This window comes from Phacochoerus africanus, chromosome 10 (genome assembly GCF_016906955.1).
Source record: "Phacochoerus africanus isolate WHEZ1 chromosome 10, ROS_Pafr_v1, whole genome shotgun sequence".
NCBI lineage: Eukaryota > Metazoa > Chordata > Mammalia > Artiodactyla > Suidae > Phacochoerus > Phacochoerus africanus.
The window spans coordinates 5225130-5249285 of record NC_062553.1 but is presented as its reverse complement, the minus strand read 5'-3'; the positions used below and the strand labels follow the sequence as shown (position 1 = coordinate 5249285).

General features: G+C 44.9%; 1 protein-coding gene across 1 annotated transcript in view; it reads left to right on the top strand.

Annotated features, from left to right (window-relative positions):
• STK32B (serine/threonine kinase 32B) overlaps window positions 1-24156 on the top strand; it is a 366748-nt gene that overhangs the window by 143749 nt on the left and 198843 nt on the right. The gene's annotated exons all lie outside the window — the stretch shown is intronic.

Here is a 24156-nt window from a genome sequence, read left to right as displayed (position 1 = left end):
TTCCCCTCCCACCTCCACTTTTTAATTCCCAGTTCTTTTTATGTACATTTATTCCAAAAGAAAGCGTTATCTAGGTAGCTGTTTTGTTACAGGCACTGCTGTATTGGACAGGATGGGCTAAGCCATGCTGCAGTAACAAACAGCCCCCAGTTGTCAAGCACTTAAAACAGCACGTCTGTTTGTTCATGCTACAGTGTATCCAGCCTGGCCTGGCAGTGGGCCCTGTGTATCCCAGGGATCCAGGCTGATAGGCTGATGGTACATCTTGAGCACTGTCCGTGTCAGTCCCAGAGGGAAAGAGAGTTCAACCCCAAAGTGACAAACATCCATTTCTGCTCACAGCTCCGAATTAGTTCCAGGGCTGTGTCCAACCCTAAGGGGGGGGGCAGGACATTTATTTCTCTATGTGCCTAGAAAGGAAGGAGAACCAGATGTCGCTGAGTAGAATGAATGATAAACAAACACTGGTGATGCGGAGAGAAATAAGAACAAGCCACTGTCTCCTCTCTGGAGGAGAACCAAGTCCCATCTATGATTTACTGAGTTCTTACTGTACACACAACACTTTGTAGTTGTTATGGCATTTCGTCTTCATACCCATCATGAGAAATACACCCACTTGCAGCAGAGAAACCTGAGTCCCAGCCAGACTCCATGACTTTGTTAAAGTCACTCAGCTAGTTGGAGGGGTAGGCTCAGTTCTGGCTTCAAAGTGTGGGCTCTGTCCGTGGTGCTGCAAGGGCTCTCAGGCTCCCTCCTCTAGGTCTGGCTTTGGGTTCCCGTCTGTGACTTCCAGCCACTGGCCTCTGAGGTGGGGCAGGAGGGAAGAGATCACCCATGGTGGGTGGCGAAGTGATGAGAGAACCTAACCTTGGCTTTATTCATCCAAATCAATCCCATCTGGTAAATGTGATTGTTTTGTCCAGCGTCTGATAAATGATCATAATGCCTCACAAGCATCTTCATTTAGCTCCATTTCTAGAAACTGCTTCCTCCCCTTTGAGATCTGGTCATGACACCCTATCGCCTTCAGAAAAAAGCCCAAATGTCTTTGTTTGATTTTCAAGGTCTGCCCATTTGGGGGCTCATCCTTCTCATGCCCCCTCCTTCTCGTTCTGCGTGCTCTTCTTTCTCCCAGCTTCCACCTGTCAGTGCTTCTGTAGACATGGAGGTTTAGGGAAGAGGAGATGCTTGTCTGGACTAAGACACTGACAGTAGGATGGATGAGCGAGACATTGGGAGACTTAAGTATGAAAAAGTCAAGTTTACTTTTTTTTTTTTCTTTTTGGAGCTGCACCTGTGGCATATGGTAGTCCCCAGGCTAGGGGTCAATTTGGATCTGCTCCTGCCAGCCTACACCACAGCCAAATACAAGTCAAGTCTGCAACCTACACCACAGCTCATGGCAACGTGGGGTCCTTAACCTGGTGAGTGAGGCCAGGGATCAAACCTGCATCCTCATGGATACTCGTCAGGCTCATTACCACTGAGCCGCAATGGGAACTCCCTAGTTTACATTTCTTTTTCTTTTCTTTCTTTCTTTTTATTTATTTATTTTTTGCTTTTTTTTTTTTTAGGGCCATGCCTGCAGCATATGGAAGTTCCTAGGCTGTAGGGGTCAGATTGGATCTGCACCTGCCAGCCTACACCACGGCCACAGCCATGCATAATCTGAGCCGTGTCTGTGACCTACACCACAGCTCATGGCAACACCGGATCCCTGACCCACTGAGGGAGGCCAAGGATCAAACCCTCATCCACATGGATACTAGTCAGCTCTGTTCCTGCTGCACCACCATGGGAACTCCCCTAGTTTACGTTTCTTGACTCAGGTAACCAGCAGTCAAAATTTGGAAGACAGGGGAATAACTGGATGCAAGAGAATAATTTCATGAAATTGCTCGCTCCTCATCCATTCCTATGTGCCAAGGAGGCCAGGCCTAGCCTTTCCTTCCCTTTGTCTCTTGTCTCTCTGATTTTTTCAGAGGACCAACTGCCTAACACATAGTTCACTGTGTGACTCAGTAAATAGTTGTTCAAAGAACCTGAATGGATACTGATGACGTAAGAATCCCCACAGCCCTGGTGTGTATTGGACACCTTCCATGTGCTTGTCGCCATGCTAGATCCCTCAGCTACAGTATTTTACTGAATCATCATAAGCCCCTAGGATACAGTACCTGTTCTACAAAGACAACAGCACAATTCCTAGTCTGGAGCCCCTAAAGACCCACCCAGGGTCGCCAGGCCCAAAAGAAATGGCATCAGGAAGTGTCCCCTCCCCCAAGCGTCTGCTTCCAAAACCCAGACCAGTTCATCTGTGCCATGACTTCCCCAAGGACAAGGTGTTTCGCGTGGTCCACACAAGGAATTTTGGTCAAACATGTGAATTTTTAGAGGCTGACTGCCTGGTTTGGATGTAACAGCGCAATTCCTAGAAGACTTCAATTATGCATGGTAAAAATAAATAAATAAATACAAATTTAAAAAAAGACTTAAATTATGCATGATGGAAGCACTTCCATTGGAAAGTGAAAATGTCAAACACACACCCACAGCTCAGCACATACGTAATCGAGCAGCCAGTCCCTTGAAAATAGCATCTTGTGACAAAGGCATAATGTCTCAGACTGACTCTCCAGCCTACGTATGCAAATGGAGGTTCTCTAAGCGCGTTTGAGGAAAGGAATGGAGTCTGGTCAGAGCCAAGGGCAGGAGGGCTGGGACCTCCCCCCTTCCATAGCTCCCGGCATGGGTCACCCACCGAAGGGGCCGATTCTGCTCTGCAGCTCGGTAGAGATTAATATGGGGGCACCCCCTGGATTCCTCTTTTTCAGGCTGCTGAGCTTCTCTGAGCTGTTAGATTATCTCACCATCCGGGACCTCAGTGTTCTCATCCGCTAAATGGATATAATATTTGTATCAATGTCACTGGATTGTTGCCGAGGTTGGATACACGGATCCATGAAAAGTGCTCACAGCCGTGAGCCAGCACTCAGTGAATATTGTTTGTTTATTAGCATCGTCACAGTTCAGTCACTATGGGGAGATCACTGACTTTGGAGTCTGCTAGCCTGCAGATCAAATTCCCACTTTATCACTTATTAGCTCTGTGGTCTCGGGCGAGCCCTTGACGCTCGCTCCCTGGACCTCTCTCTCTTCAGTCAGTGTCTGCTTATCTGGTACTTTCTAAATGTTAGCTGCTAAGCACTTTTCATGCAGTATCTGTCAGCTCCCAACAACACCGGGAGATAGATTACAGAATGAGGTTCAGAGAAGTTAAGTGACTTGTCTGATGTCACACAGCCAGCAGGTGGTGGAACCAGGTTTAAGTCCAGGTCTTTCTTTCTGCTTCCAAAGTCTGTGCTCTTAACCGCCTTGCTAAGGCCCAGAAGTTGCATTCCCTACCTTCGAGGGTTCTTAGGAGGTCTGGACAAGATCTGCAATGTCCAGCGCCGTTTACAGGGGCTAGAATGAAGTGGGGTTCAAACACGGTATTAGACGTATTTTATCATTGCGGTGTGGACAGCAGCCCAACCGCAGCTTCTCTCCCCCTCCTCCCCCTTCCTCTTCCTCCTCCCCTCCTTCCTCCTTCCCACCTCCCCTCCCCCCACCCTTCAACAAGTCCCCCCCCCCACCCCCAGACGTCCTGACCCATCACACATGCCTCGCCTTCCACGTGGCCCCTCGTGGCACCTGCTCACAGCCCGGGCCTGCGCGCTCCAACCTTCTTGACCTCGTCCCTGCTGAGCTCTCTGCTGCGCTCCTCTCTGTGTTTCTAACCTTTGCCAGTCTTTCTTCACAGTCACAAATCCTACCGTTTTTCAGGGAGACCCTTCTGGCCCTACCCTGTCTCAAACGAAACCTTCGCCGTTGTGCTTCTGCGTCCGTAGGGGTGCGCCTGTGAACTAGACGTGGAGGTTTATTGGACGTGTCAGTCCTTCCCGTGTTAGATTTCAAACTCCATGAGGCAGGTGTGGCATTCTCCATCATGTGCCCAGCCCTGCAGGAGCGGGTCTGTGATGCAGAAACTTGGGCATTTAATAGAGTCTTAAATCTGTTCCTTTGGAACCCACTTGCATATACCAGTGCCCAGAAGCGTCCTCCACCCGACGTTCTCCCTGGTTAAGTAAGCTTTAGAAAGTCTTCTTATACCCCCAGTCCTGAAGTCATGTGCAGAGCGGTCTGCACAGGCTCGGAGAAAACCACTTGCATTTTGAACCCAGTTAGCGCCGTTGCCCATTGACACCCCCTTCCCGTCAGGACCCATCACTGCTCAGACCTCTTCCCTCGGAATGCTGGAAGACATTCTGAAGAGACGGCTGTCTCGTCCAGTGCTTGTGGAAGGGATGTGTAACCCTGGGTGGGGGGAGCCAGCGAGAGAGGGAGGGAGGGGGAGAGAGACAGACGGACAGAGAGAGTGCTTCCCCCAACTCAGCTTTCTGGGTGCAGACCTGCCCCCTGAGGAGCAAGCTTAGCATCAGCAGCCGTCAGAAGTGGCCTCACCAACAGCGGGAGGACGGGAAGGACGACATCCCCTCCAGGGACAGAGTTCAAACCACAGAAGGTCCCTGGGAGGGACCCAGGGAGGAGCTGGGGGCTGCGTGTCCGTGGGCTCGCGGGACGCAGACAGAGGAGGGACGATGATGGAGACTGATGGCCGTGATGCCCTGCGGGCCGGGCCGGTCGTTCGTTCAGGAAGGGAGGACCGCTCGGGGCCTCTGCTGCAGGTCAGGCTGCCCTGGAGTCGGGTGACTCACTCCGCGTGATGACCTGATGAGGTCGGCCTCGTCGCCTCCCAGGTAAACAGAAACAAACAATCCTGACTCAAGTCTAAAATGCACGTCGGCTCATTTGACAGGTAAACTTGCTTTCTAAACGGTGAGTCAAAACAAGCAAGAGGCAAGTCTCCCCGATGTTTAAAAATGATATTATTTTTGATTGAAGGACAGTGGATGTGCCGTGTCGTGTTAGGTTCTGGTGGACAGCGCAGGGATGCGGCGGGATGGATGCATCGGTACTTTTCCATATTCTTCTCTGTTACGGTTTGTTACAGAATACTGGATGTATTTCCATGAATGGAATACATTGAATATAGTGCCCTGCGCTGCGCAGTAAGACCTGGTTGTTTACCTGTTTTAAGTGTAGGAGTTCGGATCTGCCAACCCCAAACTCCTCATTTATCCCCCCCACCTCCCTTCCCCTTTGGTAACCCCAGTAAACTTTTTTTCTATGTCTGTGAGCCTGTTTTTGTTTTGTAAATAACTTCATTTGTATCATTTTTTAAGAGTCCACATATAAGTGATATCATGTGATATTTGTCTTTCTCTGTCTTAGTATGATAATCTCTAGATCCACCCATGTTGCTGCAAAGGGCACTATTTCACTCTTTTTTATGTCTGAGTAATATTCCATGGCATATACGGACCATGTCTTCCTTATGTATTCATCTCGTGATGGGCATTTAGGTTGTTTCCATGTCTTGGCTCTTGTAACTAGTGCTGCTGTGAACTTAGGGGTGCAGGTATCTTTTTGAGTTATCATTTTCCCTGGGGGTATGCCCAGGGGTGGGATTGCTGGATCATATGGTAACTCTCTTGTAGTTTTTTTGTTTGTTTGCTTGAAGGCGACACCTGCAGCGTATAGAAGTTCCTGGGTTAGGGGCTGAATCAGAGCCTCATCTGCCGGCCTGTGCCATAGCCCCAGCAACACCGGATCCGAGCTGCATCCTTAACCTAATGCATGAGGTTAACGTGCATCCTCATGGTTGCAATGCTGGGTTCTTAACCCGCTGAGCCACTGCAGGAACTCCTACTTTAGTTTGGTAAGGAACCTCCACGCTGTTCTTCCTCCGGCGGCTGGACCAGTTTATATTCCCACTAACAGTGCAGCAGGGCTTCCTTTTCTCCACACCGTCTCCAGGATTCCTTATTAGTAGACTTTTTAATGATGGCCGTTTCGGTCCAAGCATAAGGTGACACGTCATTGTGGTTTTGGTTTGCGTTTCTCTAATACTCAACGATGCTGAGCATCTTTTCATGTGCCTCTTGGCCATCCGCATGTCCTCTTTAGAGAAGTGTCTGTTGAGGTCTTCTGCCCATTTTTTGATTCGTTGTTTAATTTTTGGTACTGAGATATATGAGCTATTTTGGAAAGGAAGCCCCTGTTGGTCACGTAGTTTGCAAATATTTTCTCCATTTTTTGGTGGGTTGTCTTTTTGTTTTGGTCCTTGATTTTGTTTTAAGTTTAGTGAAGGGAGCTTTTCAAGTTCATTTTAGCTTTCAGCCTTTATTTGGTATCTGCCATATCATTTCATTTCCATGAAAACCTTAGGAATTAAGACTACTATCCCCTTGGCGCAGTGGTTAACGAATCCGACTAGGAACCATGAGGTTGCGGGTTCGATCCCTGGCTGTGCTCAGTGGGTTAAGGATCTGGTGTTGCCGTGAGCTGTGGTGTAGGTTGCAGACGCGGCTTGGATCCCACGTTGCTGTGGCTCTGGCGTAGGCCGGTGGCTGCAGCTCCGATTCGACCCCTAGTCTGGGAACCTCCATATGCTGCGGAAGCAGCCCTAGAAAAGGCAAAAAGGAAAAAAAAAGACTACTATCCCCTTTGGCCAATGAGGAGACTGAAGATGAGACGACACGGATGATAATGCACTTGACATCCTTGCCAGAAATGGTGGCCCGGCCTCTGTCGTGTGCCGTGTACAGTAGTGGAGTCTGATGCGGGGATCCCATTTAAAGTTACTGTTACCCGCTAGTCTTTGCTGAACCTCTGGGGTGCACCAGGCGCTATTCTGGCATGCCATAGACTGGAAGGTTTATGTCCCCCCCAAATTCCTATGTGAAGCCTCGCCCCTGATGTGATGGCATTTGGGGGCAGGGATCTTTGGGAGGTGATGAGGGCACGAGGGCAGACCCTGGGGCATGCGATTAATGCTTTCTTCGAGCGACCCCAGGGAGTTCCCTCGCCTCTGCCACCCCGTGAGGACACAGCAAGAAGACTGTCTTTAATCCACACACGGCATCTGTTAGCAAGTTGAACTTAGACTTCTTATCTCCAGACCTGAGAGGTATGAGTTTATCGTCTAAGGCCCCTGGTCTGCAGTGTTTTGTTATAGCAGCCGCAGCCAACTGAGACAGTATTTTTTTAACTTCCGCCAATAAATATTTATTGAGGACATAGTCTCCATTGGTGGAACCCTTTTGGTTGGCTCTGCAGACCATTCTCAGCCCCTTTTAGGCCTTCGCCAACCACAGAGACTGGAAATCCAGATGTCGTCTTTCCCAGCTTTGGTCAAAGCAGGCGGTGGCCGGGTCATCCATGTTTTGACCATGAGACAGAAGCTACTGGGTGGCTTGTAGGAAAGCTTTTTTCCCTGCTCTAAGGGACAGTCACCAGAGGAGAGCCCCCTGCTTCTGGCCCTTCTGTTTCTTTCCTGCCCTAAAAATAAATATACTCTGCGGAGCAGTGGCAGCAGTCTTGGGACCATGAGGCACAATCGCAGGGAGGAAAAAGCTCAAAGACATAGTATTTTATACAGGTCCTCATGTTTAATCCTCACAATTAGTAGAGAAGTAGATGGGATTAGTGTTCACGTTTAACAGATGGAGAAACTGAAGCACAAGATGCAGAAAAGCTTGTCCACAGTCACACAGGATCCAGCCCCAGGCGGTCAAGTTTATTTGTTCATGCGATGCTCAGATGTGACACCTCATGAACCAACAGCCCGTGGCCTCGCTGTCTGTCTAATAAAGAGCTCTCAGAACATAATTCATGATTTTTGCTCTACAGGGACTCTGTGGCCCATGAAAGGTACAAAAGATGTGGGGGAACCCCAGCCCCCCATGATCCCTCTGAAGAAGCCACCCGGTGGTTACTTCATCAAAGTCAGCTGGCGCCCCTGAAGTCAGAACGCCCTCGACACGCTGCGATTTAATCTGAAGGCTCCGATTTTGTTATCTTAGCAAAGGCCACTAGGCGATCTCTCCTGCATTTGTCATCGTCCCTTAAAACATGATATAATTGGAAGTTGCTGTGCTGGGCTGAGGGTAGGATGACATTTTATGCACATTCAATTTGGACATAAATGTCATATTTGCACTAGGTTGGGGCTTCTGGCTGTAAGGATAAAATGTTCATGAGTGATGAGCAGACCCACAGGAGATCTTCATGAGTGGGAGGAAAGCAGTTTCTGGTGACCCAGGCAGAGAGAAATTAATTACTGCAGGCATAAGGTTGTCACTTTTCTCTGAAAAGCAAGTGTTTGCTTTCTTTGCATTTTCTTATTGTGACACTGCAAAATAGATTCTCTCCATCCTCCTGCCGTAAACATCAGATAAAGACAGATCAACATTTTCTCCATTTAAAATGCATATAGGAGTTCCCGTTGTGGCTCAGCAGAAACGAACCTGACAAGCATCCATGAGGATGGGGGATCGATCCCTGGCCTCACTCAGTGGGTTAAGGATCTGGCATCGCCGTGACCTGTGGTGTAGGTTACAGACGCGGATCTGGTGTTACTGTGGCTGTGGCGTAGGCTGGCAGCTGTAGCTCCAAGTGGACCTGTAGCCTGTGAACTTCCATATGCTGCACCTGCAGTCCTAAAAAAAAAAAAAGCATATATATGCATATATATGAATGCCCTCTTTATATAAATCAATAATATATGGTATACAATGATACGTGATATTATGCATATATATATTTGAGGAGCTGTTGTAAATTAGCACCTCTGTCTTCCAGACACTTCATATCAGCTGTTCTTTTCATTTTGATTTAATTCTGAGGCTAATCCTTGGTTCCTACTGCCTCCCTCCCCCGCCTCCTCCATTCAGTGCAGTCGTGCATTCTGTTGGCCCTGACAGCTTATTATCCTTCCACTCCTGTCCCCAAGCCACCCTCATGCCTGCCTTGAGTTTGGTGAAAGTTGACTAATGATCTTTTAGCTTTCATTTCTGCCCCGCGGTCTATTCTCCGTAGAGCAGCCGGGGTAAGCTTCAAAAACAAAAAAACAAAAAACAAAAAAAACTGAAGTCAGGTCATGTCATACTTGTTCCAAACCATCCAGAATAAAATTCAAGTTCTTTTCTGTTGGGAGTTGAGGCTAATAAATAATACCATTCCCTCTCTGTTACCTCCCCGCCCCAGCTTGGAACCAGTTGAACCCAGAAGTAAGACCGATGGAGGTGCAAATATCATGCTTGTTACCGATAAAGAGGTTGTCGGGGAGCAGAGCTTGGGTCTGCTTCTTCTTCTTTTTTTTTTTTTTTGTCTTTTTGCTATTTCTTGGGCCTCTCCCATGGCACATGGAGGTTCCCAGGCTAGGGGTTGAATCGGAGCTGCAGCCACCGGCCTATGCCAGAGCCACAGCAACGCCGGATCTGAGCTGAGTCTGCAACCTACACCACAGCTCACGGCAACGCCGGATCCTTAACCCACTGAGCAAGGCCAGGGATCGAACCCGCAACCTCATGGTTCCTAGTCGGATTCGTTAACCACTGTGCCATGATGGGAACTCCTGGGTCTGCTTCTTGAGTGGGCTCAGTACTGCCCTTGATTGAACTTCCTCCCCCTTCATAGGCGTCTGCCTCCTTAGAAGCATAAATGTCGCCTTTTGGGGGAAGTCTTCACTGTCCCCTGTTTAGACTGTCACTCTCCCATCTGTAATCATGCCATCTGCTCCCTTGTAGCAAGATCATGCTTTTCTCGGTTGATTTATGGGAGAATTTGTATATGTTGAAAATCTCCCTGCAGGGTGTAGCTTGTATTCTCATGTTGTGGTGACTTTTGATAAGAATGATCATAGTTTTATGGAAATTAAATGACCAATCCTTTCCTTTGGACGTTGGCGTATTGTGTGTCTCCTTTGAAAAATCTTTCTCATTCTGCAGGGCATAGTGGAATTTCCCTCTATTTTCTTGGAACAATTCAAAGTTTCTATATGATAATCATTTCAAGAGGCTTCTGTGCTGAGCTCTTGATTTTTGTGTGGGGTGGTATTTGGGTCCAATTTTATTTCGTTCCTTATGGAGAACCCCCTGTTTCAGCATCTGTTATAGTCCCTCTTGGAGACAATGTCCCCCCTTTGCCCAGTGGCCTGCGGTGTCACATATCATTTTCTTACACGTGTGAGTTTGTTTCTGGGTTTCTGTTCTGTTCCTATGGTCTGTTTGTCCAACCCGGCACCACAATTAAACTGTATGAATTGTTACAACCTGATAGTAATGAGAATATTAAGAAGAAATTTTAAATCTCTCATGATCTCATCACCTAAAGACTATCTCTCTCATTTTTTTTGGCATCTGCCTTCAGTCCTTTTTTTTTTTTTTTTTTTGGCTGCCCCACAGCATAGGAGTTCCCAGGACAGGGATCAGATCTGAACCAAAGTTGTGACCTATGCAGCAGCGGTGGCAACGGCCAGATCCTTTAACCCACTGTGAAGGACCAGGGATCAAACTCTGATCCCATTTCCCCCCCCCCCCGGGGGGGGGGGGCTTAGTCTTGTATTTATGCCTATTTTTGTGAGTTTTCATTTTTCTTTAACATAATTTTTATTTTTCCTTAACATCTGTTTTCCTTATAGGCTTGAATTTTCATTTTTCTTCCTTGTAAGGAAGAAATTTTCCCCTTTTTTCCCCCCTACATTTTGATGCACATGGGCAAATGCTCCAAATGTATGTTTTTATTATGAGAAGCATATGAACAAAGCGTTAAAGTTTTAAGAGGAACAAAGAAGCATTTCGTTTTGGAAGAAATAAGAAAGACATCGTGACTCTAAACTACTTACCAACGTAGGGCTTTTCCTGTTGATCCGTGAATGTGTGACAAGGGGCTGGATCATCTGTTCAAACTGACCCAAAAGACATCCGGGAATGATGGATGTTTTAGAAAAGTCTAACCCTCATTTTTCAAGCCTTTCAGATGGAAGCGAGACCTTGGTTAGGTGGGATCATCATTGAACTATTTATCTCAGGAACAGTGACACAAAAATATGTGGAATCCATTCCCTTCTGCAGTGTTGATGGGGACCCTTCCAGAGTCAGGAATTCTGGAGAGCAGAGTGGGTTAACTAAGTTTTCAGTCAAAAAGGATCCAACCGGGAACCTGTCTGGGCGGGGGCGTGCACTTTCAGGAAGTTGATGCGTTGATTGTTGTCAGGAGGTGTTTCAAGATTTTAGGCACTTGAATCAGATTTTACATCTTTCTCTGGTTTGATTGCACGACCCCTGGCATCATTTCGTCTCCAAATGATGCTCTCTTTGGTCAGATCCAACTAGGAGACTGCGTGTGAAGGCAGAGGACCTTTCACGGGAATACGTCCTTTTTGAGTTCCAGTAGAGACACCTTCTCTTGTTCAAGACTCCTGGAGATGGCTGGCCCTTGTTTGTTCTGTCAAACAACTTCCCACTTAGATTTAGTTGTTGTTGTTTTTTTAATTTAGATCCATTTATAGAGTCCTTGTTGCTTAGCTTCTCCTGGAGTGGCATAGAGAACTATTTTCGGGTTTTGTTATCTTTATCCAGCATTAGATGTTGTTTTCCCTAAGCCACTTTGAGCATCATCACATTCCTCTCAACCTTCGGTGTAGACACAATTGCGGCATCTCTGGGCATCTTTGAGATGAATGGGAACTTAGCAGCTAGTCTCAACCTGATTCAGGAATCTCTTCTCCAGCACCCAATACACAGTATTGAATGATAACCCTAAGCCAGAAAACGTACCTGCACAGCTAGGTGCCTGGTGTGCCTGGCTCACTTTCTCAAGTGCGTTCTGTTATGGAACTCTGCTGATTGGAAGCAATTTCCTCCCGCCCCTTATCTGAAATCGGCCTGCAAAGACTCTCCGCCCGTTGGGTCTCGTCTCACCCTTTATGCAGTGTTACATGTGCAGTGTTATATACATGCGGTGTTCAGTCTTGCCTATTACGGTGTGAGTGCCTTAGTGTTTAAAGGCCAGTAGTTCTCAAATTTTAATGCGTATCAGAATCCCCTGGAGAGCTTTGCGAAGGCACAGGCTTCTGGCTCTCCCTGAGAGGTTCTGATTCCATGAGTCTGGGATGGGACCAGGGAATTTGCATTCGTAACAAGTCTCCAGGGGAATCTCGTGCTGCTGTTCTGGGGACCACACTTTGAGAACTTCTGCTAAAGATACAGAGCATCCCTTCATGTAGGTGTTAGGCATTTTGTTACCTGCCAGGGATAGAGCAATGAGCAGAACAGGTGCCGCCTTGACCCTCATGAAATTTAGGGCCCAGTGGAACTTACTGGAAATATAAGCAGCAAAATGAGCTGTTTGTGATGCTCCCATCGCAGCTCAGCAGAAACGAACTCAACTAGTATTGATGAGGATGCGGGTTCAATTCCCGGCCTCCCTCAGTGGGTTAAGTGTCCTGTGTTGCCGTGAGCTGTGGTGTAGGTCACAGATGTGGCTCAGATCCTGCATTGCTGTGGCTGTGGTGTAGGCTGGTGCTGCTGCTCCAATTTGACCCCTAGCTTGGGAACTTACCTATGCCATGAGTATGGCCCTAAAAGAAAAAAAAAAAAAAAAAAAAAAGAGGAGGTATGGCCCTAAAAGAAAAAAGAAAAAAAAAAAAGAGGAGGTGTTTGTTATGAAAAGGAAGGTTTGAGAAGCTCTGAGAATATAACGTAGGGACCTCAGCTGGTCAATGGGTCCGAGTGAGGGAGGCCTCCGTGCAGAAGTAATTTTTGAACCGTGACCTGAAATATAGATCGGGGTTTATCAGACGGAAGAAGAGGATGGAGAAATGAGAAAGAAAAGTTCTGTGAATGGGCACAGGTTGGGCAAAGATGGATGATGCATAAATACAAGACACACAGGCACGGCCAGTGTGGTGGGCATGCAGAAAGGAAGGAGGGGGCTGGAGGCAGTGGAGGCGCTTTCTGAACTAGCTTAGGATGCTCGGTTTTTATCCCAAGGTAAATGGAACACCATTAACCCTTCGTAGGGTTTTTTTTTTTTTTGGTCTTTTTTGGGGGCCATACCCATGGTATATACAAGTTCCCATGCTGGGGGTCCAGTTAGAGCTGTAGCCTCTGGTCTGTGGCATAGCCACAGTATCTGAGCCTCGTCTGCAACTTATACCACAGCTCATGGCACTACATCGGGTTTTAAAACAGGTGACATGGGGGTGACGTTTTGTTAATTTATATTGATTTACTGATTTATAAAATCAAGTCTTGGGAGTTTCCTTTGTGGCTCAGCAGTTAACGAGCCTGACTAGGATCCATGAGGTTCAATCCCTGGCCTTGCTCAGTGGGTAAGGATCGGGCGTTGCCAAGAGCTGTGGTGTAGGTGGCAGACACAGCTCGGATCCCACGTGGCTGTGGCTATGGCTGTGGCGTAGGCTGGGGGCTACAGCTCCAATTCCACCCCTAGCCTAGAAACGTCCATGTGCTGCAGGTGTGGACTTAAAAAAAAAGCAATAAATAAATAGAAGTAAAAATTAGAAAAAATAAAATCAAGTCTTACTTGATTCTCTTTCTGGTGCCTAGCATCATGTGTGCAGAAGGGAAGCTTAGATGCTCTTTGCTTTGTGCATAGTGAGTGCTCTAGAAATATTAGTTCCCCTGAGATGGGGTGTGTGTGTGTGTGTGTGTGTGTGTGTGCGTGCACATGCGCGTGTGGCAGTGATTTAGGAAATAAATAGCTTAGGCACAGCAAACCCAGTTTTGGAGCTGGGAGAACTGCCAATGGTCGGCTTCCTTGAGGCTGATTGCACTGCCCTGGGAATAACTATGGCGGGGTGGGGGCCCCTTAAGCAGTCAGTAATTTGAATTATAGATTACACTGATTTAGAGAAGGCATAATTTTGCACTCTTTGACTTAAAGGCAAGATTAAGATTGACTGGTATAATTTAAGGTTCATAAAAATACTGCTGACCTACGGAACTGAAAAACTTTGGATTCTTCCTTGGCAGAAGGTCCTTCTGCATTTAATGAGGAAGAAGGGGTGGTAGGGGAGGAAGCGCGTAAGAAAGTGGCACCAGTCACAGATTTTGCTGTCATTGTAGGAGTGCCTGTCCCTTTTATCTCATTACTGTGTTTGGAAGAGCAATGAAATTTGGAAAAGGAGGGAGTGTGCAAATGAGTTTAGGGCATTGCCTAACATATGGCTTCAATTACAAGATTTGGCCCTTGTACTTAGGGGGAGTGTTTTGAGACAGCACAGATATCACCATTACACAATGTGGCATCTGAGAACCATCTGATTTATTGTTTTAATAATTCGGAGAAAATAAGATCTCATTCCCAATTGGACTTTGTCCCTTGGTCTTTGTATCTGGATTGGGGGAAAGACATTTGTCATAGCCCCCAAACAGGGAGGGAAGATGACTTGAGGATGTCTCCTTCAGGAAGGGATGAGAGTGTCAGCAGCAGTTAGGTCTAGACTGGCGCTTGGTTCAGTGAGCAGATTAGTCTCCTGAATGACAGTCTTCTCGCTTGAAACATAAAGGTAATCCTCGCAACCTTACATGGAATCTTAAGATACAGTGCCAGTTCTATATCTAAGGAGGTCTCAGGCCTTCTAAGAATTCTTCTCAAGTGGAAGCTGCTATTATTGTTATTGCTACTATCGTTATTGTTTTCCATGTGATATATCAGCGGGGCAAGTATCTGTTATCCACTTTTCAGGTCTCTCTAAAGAGCTGAAATCGATGCTGCTGTTATTCAAGTCCCAGCCCTGGGAGTTACACAGAGACACGTCTGCTGCACTGCTAGTTAACACAAGCCATTGGGCCAGCCCAGATTCCCAGGGAGTGTAAATGGATTACACTTTTTTAAAAGAGTTTGGTGGGTACCTTTAATCCGCCACGCTGATTTGTATGTTTAAAAGCTTACTCTGACTTCTATGGGGAAGAGAGCTCGGGGTGCAAAAGCAAACAGCTTATTTAGGAGCCTCTGTGGTGGCCCAGGAAAGAGATAATAGTGTCTTGGATTAAGCGTGTCAATGGAAAGTAGATGAATTTGAGATACATTGTGAATGTCGAACCAGATAATGGGCTGGGTCTCCAGGATAAAAACCACAGAGGTCCGTCTACAGGATGTTGAGAGTCCCAAAGAGAAGATGGGATTAACCCCAGAACCCTCAGTCAATAGGCTTTCAGAAACCATGAGAGCAAAGGCGCTCCCTGGGAACTGGCCAGGGTCCTGAAGCCTTCCCTCCACGGCTCGGCGATCCAGTGGCCTCTGGCTTTGTGCCAGGCAACGCAATAGACACCGAGAGTACAAAGCCCAATAGGGCAGGGTCCCCGCTTTTCAATGAGCACACAATCCTTTGGATGATTAACAAGTATGCAAGAAATCCCAGGACTGGGAGAGGCGTGCTGCGGTCACATAAGGCTTCCTGGTGAGGATGCTCTCTGAGCTGAATACGAAACAGTGAGAGCGACAGGTGGCAGGTTACTGTGAGGCAGAGAGAAGGCAGCGCATGCATAAACAGATTACGGGAACAGAAACATAAAATGAAAACCTTAAACCGCTTGAGTTGCGGCTGAAAAGGCAGAGAGCCCATCGTCTTCCTCACGTGGTTGGCTTGGGAACTTGGACTTCATCTGGAGGCAATGAGGAGACGCAGAGGGTTTTAAGTAGGGAGTAGGGGTGTGACACGAGTTATACCTGGGCTGTATCTCTGACTGGAAGTGGGAAGAATAGAGGTGGGAGCTGAGTGGGGTCCCTGCAGCAGTAATCAATGGAAATAGTGCAGTGGAGAACCGTTCCTGCCCTCTCCTCTTTATCAAGGTGACACCCCCAAATAGGACCTTCTACCACAAAGTCCAGTCCATCCTTGAAGAAAATCCCTGCAGAATAAGATACTCTCCTTTCTCATAACTTCATTGGATTTCTGAGTGGTCGGATATATTCCATCACTCACACCTCTTTCCTCTATTGAAAATCATTGGCACATTGGAGGTGAGTGTTCTCAGAGATGCTGAGGCCGCTCTGTTCCTTAGAGATGCCCTGTCTGGAGGCAGTTCATGTCCTTCTCTTTGTTACTTCCCTGGTCCACCGGGATGGTGAGCAAACATCTCTTCCGTGGCTCCAACTCTTGGCTGTTCCAGTTGAAGTTCCAGCATCTGCTGTTGGAAGGAAGTAATTGAAGGTACTCCACTTTTGCCAGTAGAATAACTTGCATTCTCCACCCAAGCTTACAGCAAGAAAATGCATCCAGGACTTTTTGCACCTGTGGCATATAGAGGTTCCCAGACTAGGGGTCAAATCGGAGCTACAGCTGTCGGCCTACACCATAGCCACAGCAATGGGGGATCCAAGCCCTATCTGCAACCTACACCACAGCTCATGGCAACACCATATCCCAGATCCACTGAGCAAGTCCAGGGATCGAACCAGCATCCTCATGGATACTGGTCGGATTTGTTTCTGCTGTGCCACAATGGGAACTCGGCTTCCAGTATTTTTAAAGAACATGTGTTCCTGAGACGTTGAGGAAGTAGCTTTTGCTGGGCTCGGTGACCCAGTTGCTGCAGGAGATGGGAGATAAGGGAAGAGGAGGAACCTCGTTGATTCCTGTGACTCAGGCTTGGCATTGTTTTGTTTACTGAAGTGGATGATACAGAAGAAGGAAGACTTTTATAGGTGGAAGGGAAAACCCCTCATCTGTGAAATGGGCTAGTAGCAGACCCTGCTGCTGCTCTCTCTGCCCATGCCTGTGCCTGCTGGGATCCCTTTACCACCTGCTGGATCCCAGCGTGCTTCCCTCCAGCTTGCTAGAACCTACAGGTCTTTTTTTGTTGGGCTGCGTTCAGCCTTCTGGAGCCTTCTCTGCCTGATGTACATATTGCTGGAATTGCCTAGGAATTTATATCCTCCTGAAGGTACCTGGGATGCAGATACATAAATCCTCCAGCTCCCTTGTACCTCAGAGAGTGACATCTGAGGAGTGGCTCGCATTGTCTCCAGAGCCCCCCTCAACTCCACTGGGTGTTTGCTGGATGCCATGTTTTTCCTCGGTCTCTTCTTATTCTGGTTCCTACTTCCCTACTCTCTGACTGGTTTTCCTGCAAACTCTTTTTTTAATTTATTTTTTTATTAGGGTATAGTTGATTTAAAGTGTTGAGTCAGTTTCTGCTGTACCCTATAGTGACCCGGTCATAACATATATATGACCAGGTATATATTCTTTTTCTCATATCATCTTCCATCAGGGTCTATCCCAAGAGACTGGATAGAGTTCCCTGTGCTCTGCAGCAGGACCTCACTGCTTATCCATTCTAAGTGACCTAATTAAACTCAAAAGCTTTTGCAGAGCAAAGGAAACCATTATTATTTTTTTTTTTTTTAAAAAGACAGGCGTTCCCATTGTGGCTCAGTGGTCATGAACATGATGAGCATCCAGGAGGATTCGGGTTTGATCCCTTGCCCCATTCAGTGGGTTAAGGATCTGGCTTTGCCATGAGCTACAGCATAGGTCACAGATGCAGCTCAGATCTGGCATTGCCGTGGCTGTGGTGTAGGCCAGCAGCTGCAGCTCTGATTCGACCCCTTGCCTGGGAACTTCCACATGCCACAGGTGCAGCCCTACAAAAATAAATAAAATAAAATAAAATAAAAGACAACCCAGAGAATGGGCGAGAATCTTTGCAAACAGTGCAACCAACAAGGGCCTAATCTCCAAATTGTACAAACAGCTCATACAACTCAACAACAAAAAAACATACAAACTCTTAGTAGTCAACTACTTTCAGACAAAGCCTCATCTCAGGGCCTGTTTCTGTAGAACCAAAACAAATACAGGGAACATTAATTAATGGTAATATCATAGAGTGGTGAGAATTAAATATAATAATGCTTGTGAAAGACTTTATTACAATGATTGGCACAGAGTCAACAGGCAAGAACTGTTAGTTATTTTTTTTTTAAACTGAGATGTTAGAAATGCTTATTTGAGGTGCCCATGGTGATTCAAATGGATATCAGATAGACAATTTGGATCAGTGGTTTCAAAATGTTTTCTCAGGTCCCCTAAAAAGGGGACTTTTGAAAGTTACTGAGGACCTCAAAGACATTTTCTTTATGTGGGTTGTGTCTATTTAAATTTATAACTTTAAGAAGGAAGTCCAAAGAATTAAAAGAGGTTTATTTATAAATGTATTTTTATTTAAATTTTTTTTTTATTTTTCGTCTTTTTACCTTTTCTAGGGCCGCTCCCACGGCATATGGAGGTTCCCAGGCTAGGGGTCTAATCAGAGCTGTAGCCACCAGTCTACACCAGAACCACCGCAATGAAGGATCCGAGCCGCGTCCGCAACCTACACCCCAGCTCATGGCAACGCCGGATCCTTAACCCACTGAGCAAGGCCAGGGATCGAACCTGCAACCTCATGGTACCTAGTCGGATTCGTTAACCACTGCTCCACGATGGGAACGCCTATAAATGTATTTTTAAATGACAACCAGTCCCCTACATGTTAACATAAATAATGTTTCTATTCAAGTTCCTATTTTTTTCCAAAACAAAAATATGGGGAGAAAATGCCATTGCTTTAATTTTTGCGAATCTCTTTAATATCTGGTTTTATTGAAAGCTGTATTCTTATACGTGCTCCCATACTCAGTCTGTTGCAAGGTGATGCTTTCGCTGGAGCCCATGAAGAAAATCCAACCTTACACACACCTGTTGCTGGTGGAGGGAGGGGTGTTTTGATAGTCTTTTTTCAGATAATTTCTGATATTCTTCTTTCATATTATTCCAAACCCAAGGGGTGCCCTTCCTTAAAGATCAGTTGTTATATGAAGTTTGAAATCAGGCCAATAAGCTTTTTATATTCCGTGACCTTAAAATCCTTTAGTCTATCTTGAGATTTAAGTGGATCTTCTAACCATCCATTATTGTGTAACATAATACAACAGTAATTTGGAAACTAGTCGCTGATTTATGCAGGTTTTCTCGGTGTTGGCAGGCTCCATTATACAATATTTTTATTTCTTATCTTTAATTTCATGGGAGTGTGGTTGATGTGCAGTGTTGTGTTAGTTGTGTTAGTTTCCGGTGTACAGCAAAATGAGTCAGTTATACACATACACGTATCCATTCTTTTTCAGATTCTTTTCCCATATAGAGGATTACAGAATATTGAATAGAGTTCCCTGTGCTTTACAGTAGGTCCCTGTTCGTTACCTGTTTATATATAGTAGTGTGTAGATATTAATCCCAAACTCCTAATTTATCTTCCCCCAACCCCACGTTTCGTAACCTTAAGTTTGATTTTTGAGATCTGTGAGTTTGTTTCTGTTTTATAAATAAGTTCATTGGTATCATTTTATTAGATTCCAAATAGAAGTGATATCATATGATGTTTGTCTTTCTCTGAATTAATGCACTTACTATGATAATATCAATATTTTAAAATCATACTTATTCCAGGAGTTCGATGGTGTCTTGTCTTATATTTAAGTCTTTCAGCCATTTGAGTTTATTTTTGTGCATGGTGTGAGAGTATTTTCTAGTTTCATTGGTTTGCATGTAGCTGTCCAGGTTTCCCAGCAATTCTTACTGAGGAGTCTGTCTTTTTCCCATTTTATGTTCTTGCCTCCTTTGTCAAAGATTAATTGCCCATAGGTATCTGGGTTTATTTCTGGGTTCTCTATTCTATTCCACTGGTCTGTATGTCTGTTTAGGTACCAGTACCACACTGTTTTGATGACTGTGGCTTTATAATATTGCCTGAAGTCTGGGAGAGCTATGCCTCCTGCTTGGTTTTTGTTCCATATAAATGTTTGTATTGTTTGTTCTAGTTCTGTGAAAAATGTCATGGGTAATTAGTTAGGAATTGCATTGAATCTGTAGATCGCTTTGGCTAGTATGGCCATTTTTATAATACTAATTTTTTCAACCCAAGAGCATGGAATATCTTTCCATTTCTTTACATCTTCTGTAATTTCTCTGATTAATGTTTTATAGTTCTCAGCATATAAGTCTTTCACCTCCTTGGTCAGGTGTATACCCAGGTATTTGATTTTGGGGGGTGCAATTTTAAAGGATATTGTATTTTTGTGATTCTTTTCTAATATTTCATTGTTAGTATACAGAAATGCGACTGATTTCTGATGTTAATCTTATATCCTGCTACTTTACTTCTGGACGAGCATATAGGCAGAACATTCTCTGACATCAACCTTATAAACGTTTTCTCAGGTCAGTCTCCCAAAGCAACAGATATAAAAGCAAAATTAACTATTGGGACCTAATCAAACTGACAAGCTTTTGCACAGCAAAGTAAACCAAAAAGAAAACAAAAGACAACTTACAGAATGTGAGAAAATAGTTTCAAATGATGCAACCGACAAGGGCTTAATCTCTAAAATATACAAGCGATTTATACAACTCAACAGCAAAAAAGCCAACAACCCAATTGAAAAATGGGCAAAAGACCTGAATGGACATTTCTCCAAGGAGGATATACAGATGGCCAACAAGCACATGAAAAAATGCTCAACATCCCTGATTATTAAAGAAATGTAAATCAAAACTACCATGAAATACCACCTCACACCAGTCAGATTGGCCATCATGAGTAAGTCCACAAATAACAAATGCTGGAGGGGGTGTGGAGAAAAGGGAACCCGCCAGCACTGTTGGTGGGAGTGTAAGCTGGTACATCCACTATGGAGAACAGTATGGAGGTACCTTAGAAATCTATACACAGAACTACCATAGGACCCAGCAAGCCCACTCTTGGGCAACTATCCAGACAAAACTTTCCTTAAAAAAGACGCATGCACCCACATGTTCATTGCAGCACTATTCACAATAGCCAAGACATGGAAACAACTTAAGTGTCCATGGACAGATGAATGGATTAGGAAGATGTGGTATATTTACACAATGGAATACTACTCAGCCATAAGTAAGAACAAAATAATTTGCAGCAACATGGATGGAACATCCTGAGTGAAGTAAGTCAGAAAAAGAAAGACAAAATACTATATGATGTCATTTATATCTAGAATCTAATACATGGCACAAATGAACCTTTCCACAGAAAAGAAAGTCACGGACTTGGAGAATAGACTTGTGGTTGCCCAGGGGGAGGGGGAGGGAGCAGGATGGATTGGGAGCTTGGGGTTAATGGGTGCAAACTGTCGCTTTTGGAATGGATTAGCAGCAATCCTGCTGTTTAGCACTGAGCACTATGTCTAATCGTTTATGATGGAGCATGATAATGGGAGAAAAAAGAATGTATACCTGTATGTGTAACTGGGTGACCATGCTGTACAGTAGAAAAAAAATTGTATTGGGGAAATAACAATAAAAAAAAATAAAACACATCCACTGCTGAAAAAAACATTAAAAAGAGGACCGCCATGTCATCCAGCAACTCCACTTTGGGGAATTATGCTATGGAAATGAAAGCAGTGTGTTGGAGAGGCATTGGCCTTCCCACATTCATAATTGCATTATTTACAATAGAAAAGACATGGAAACAAAAATAAATAAAAAATAAATAAATAAATAAAACCATACTTATTAATATCACTACCAAACTCATCAGAAACATCTTTAAGTGTTGGAAAGCTGTCGAACTCATGTGACAGACACAGCTTTCCTAAAAGTCTACTTTTCACTTGAAAACTCTCATCTTATTATCAGCAACGGATACAGTCAGATCTTTTTCTTGAAATGACAAGCTTACGTCATCTTCAGGTTTCCAGGTAGTCAATCTCTGCAGTAAAAAGAGCATCCCCTGGAAAAAAAAAGTCTAGTTCTGTTTATGACTTTATGCAAAAGGGTTTGTCTGTTTTCCAGAGAGACATTCTTTATGCGAATTACCCATTTTGTCACACAGACGATCAAAAAGAAAGGACGCAAGTTTAATATAGTTTTTTCCTGCCTCATAAATGCCATTCCTAAGTGAGCTGGCTTTTCTTTGTGAATGTGTGGCTGAGAAACCCAAGGACCACTGGTACTGTTGGGCCATTTTTTTTTTTTAATTTGTGCAAAAAGACCCTCTGTTTTACCCCGCGTTGCATTTGCACTGTCAGTGAGGACACGTTCCCGGATTCAGAAGCTAGCCAGCACTTTGCCTTCAGCACCGCTCTTGCTAGAGCTCTGATGATTCATTCATTGGTGCTGATGCCAGAAGAACAAGCAAAACTGCATGTCCTGCCATGCCTGTCGCTTTGTAAGGCAGAAGTACAGTTCCACCGTTGATTGGTTGACTCAGTCTTCATGTTTGCAACTTCATCTTGAACTCAAAAGAAGACTGTACTGTCGGAAACGGGCAATGCTGTGTTTTCTTCTGCAGACTTGTCACCCAGCGGAAATTCAGTCATGTCAGTGGTGGAAGAGGCCTTAGTAGCCTCCAAGCTATGTTTGTGCTTCCTGTCAATGAAATATGACCATTTATCCCATGCGTGAATGGCTTTTTCATTTACACTATGGAGAACTGTGATAAATACATTTCTTGGCTGTTAAGGAACTTGTTTGTCCTATGTTTAAGATGTTTAGTTCATTATTTTTTTTTAAACTCTGAATGATTGGCTTCAAAATGACATGTCATTTAACTGGTACCACAGTACCATTCTAAAATCCTCTATTCCATAAAACAGGGTAAGACAAATGGTTAACATCTGTAAAGTGGACGGAAAGAACGTCGTTCTGTTTGTTTTTCACTGTAGCTTTGTTTATTTTGCTACTTAATTTCGTGGGCGTGCCTTCCTCTCTTCCATGAGTCAGAACTGTCTGATATGTCAGTTTCATCTTTCTCAGCAATTTTAGTCATAGATGATTCAACTGTGGGTTAAAGAGTGAATCGTTTAAATTTTTTGAAGCTAATGACCTATCCTTAAATAAAAGAAAAAATATTATTAATGTTCATTTACTTCAGTGTAAAATATTACTAAGTTATAAAATAACGAAGCATTTAGGTAAGATTTAATATTTTACACTTTTGAGTTCCCATTGCAGCTCAGTGGGTTACGAACCCGACTTGTATCCATGAGGATGTGGGTTCAATCCCTGGCCTCACTCAGTAGGTTAAGGATCTGGCGTTGCGGTGAACTGTGGTGTGGGTTGCAGATGCGGCTCAGATCCCGTGTTGCTGTGGCTGTGGTGTAGGCCAGCAGCTGTAGCTCTAATTCGACCCCTAGCCTGGGAACCTCTATATGTTGTGGATGCAGCCCTAAAATGCAAAAAATAAAAATAAAATAAAATACATTTGCAATATTTTTATTTTCTAAAAAATGTTTTGAAATTATAAATATAGCAAATAGGACAAAATATGATAGTTTGCGTGTTTCTGAGGTAGTATAGGGAGAAATCCAGAGTTTCAAACAAACAATTTATTTTATAATAGTGAGGTTACAAATATGAAGCATATATAAGCAAAGATGGATGATGAGAACACAGTGGAGAAGTTCCCACTGCAGCCTCTCTGGAGCGCTGGGTGGCAGGTTCAATCCCCGGCCCTGCACAATGGGTTAAGAATGTCGTGTTGCAGTGTAGGTCACAACCACAGCTGGGATCTGATCCCTGGCCAGGAACTCTGTGGGCCCTGGGGTGGCCAAAAAAGAAAAGAAAAACCCACAATGGGAATTCTAGGAACAAACTGAGATAATCTTTGAAAATGAAAATATCCGAGCAGCTACGTTAGAAAGCTCTAGAAAACACAAGGATGTCCAGGTATGCCTTCCATTTAAATTTGACATCACAAGATTCATGTGGCCTTCGGAAAACTCCACTACATACTCCTGAGAGGATGAAAGTTCTGATACATAAAGATTTACTAGTATTGGAGTTCCCATCATGGCATAGTAGAAACGAATCTGACTAGGAACCATGAAGTTATGGGTTCGATCCCTGGCCTCACTCAGTGGGTTAAGGATCCAGCATTGCCCTGAGCTGTGGTGTAGGTTGCAGATGTGGCTTAGATCTGATGTTGGCTGTGGCTGTGGCATAGGCTGGCAGCTGCAGCTCCAATTCAGCCCCTCGCTTGGGAACCTCCATATGCTGCAGTTGTGGCTCTAAAAAAAGACAAAAAGGACCAAAAAAAAGAGGTGTAATAGTATGAAAATAATTTCGACTGTATAGGTACCCTGAAAGGATCTTGGATATTCCTCAAAGGAGGACACGTTGAGAAATGCTGGTGCAGAGCTTAGGATTAGTGATATGAT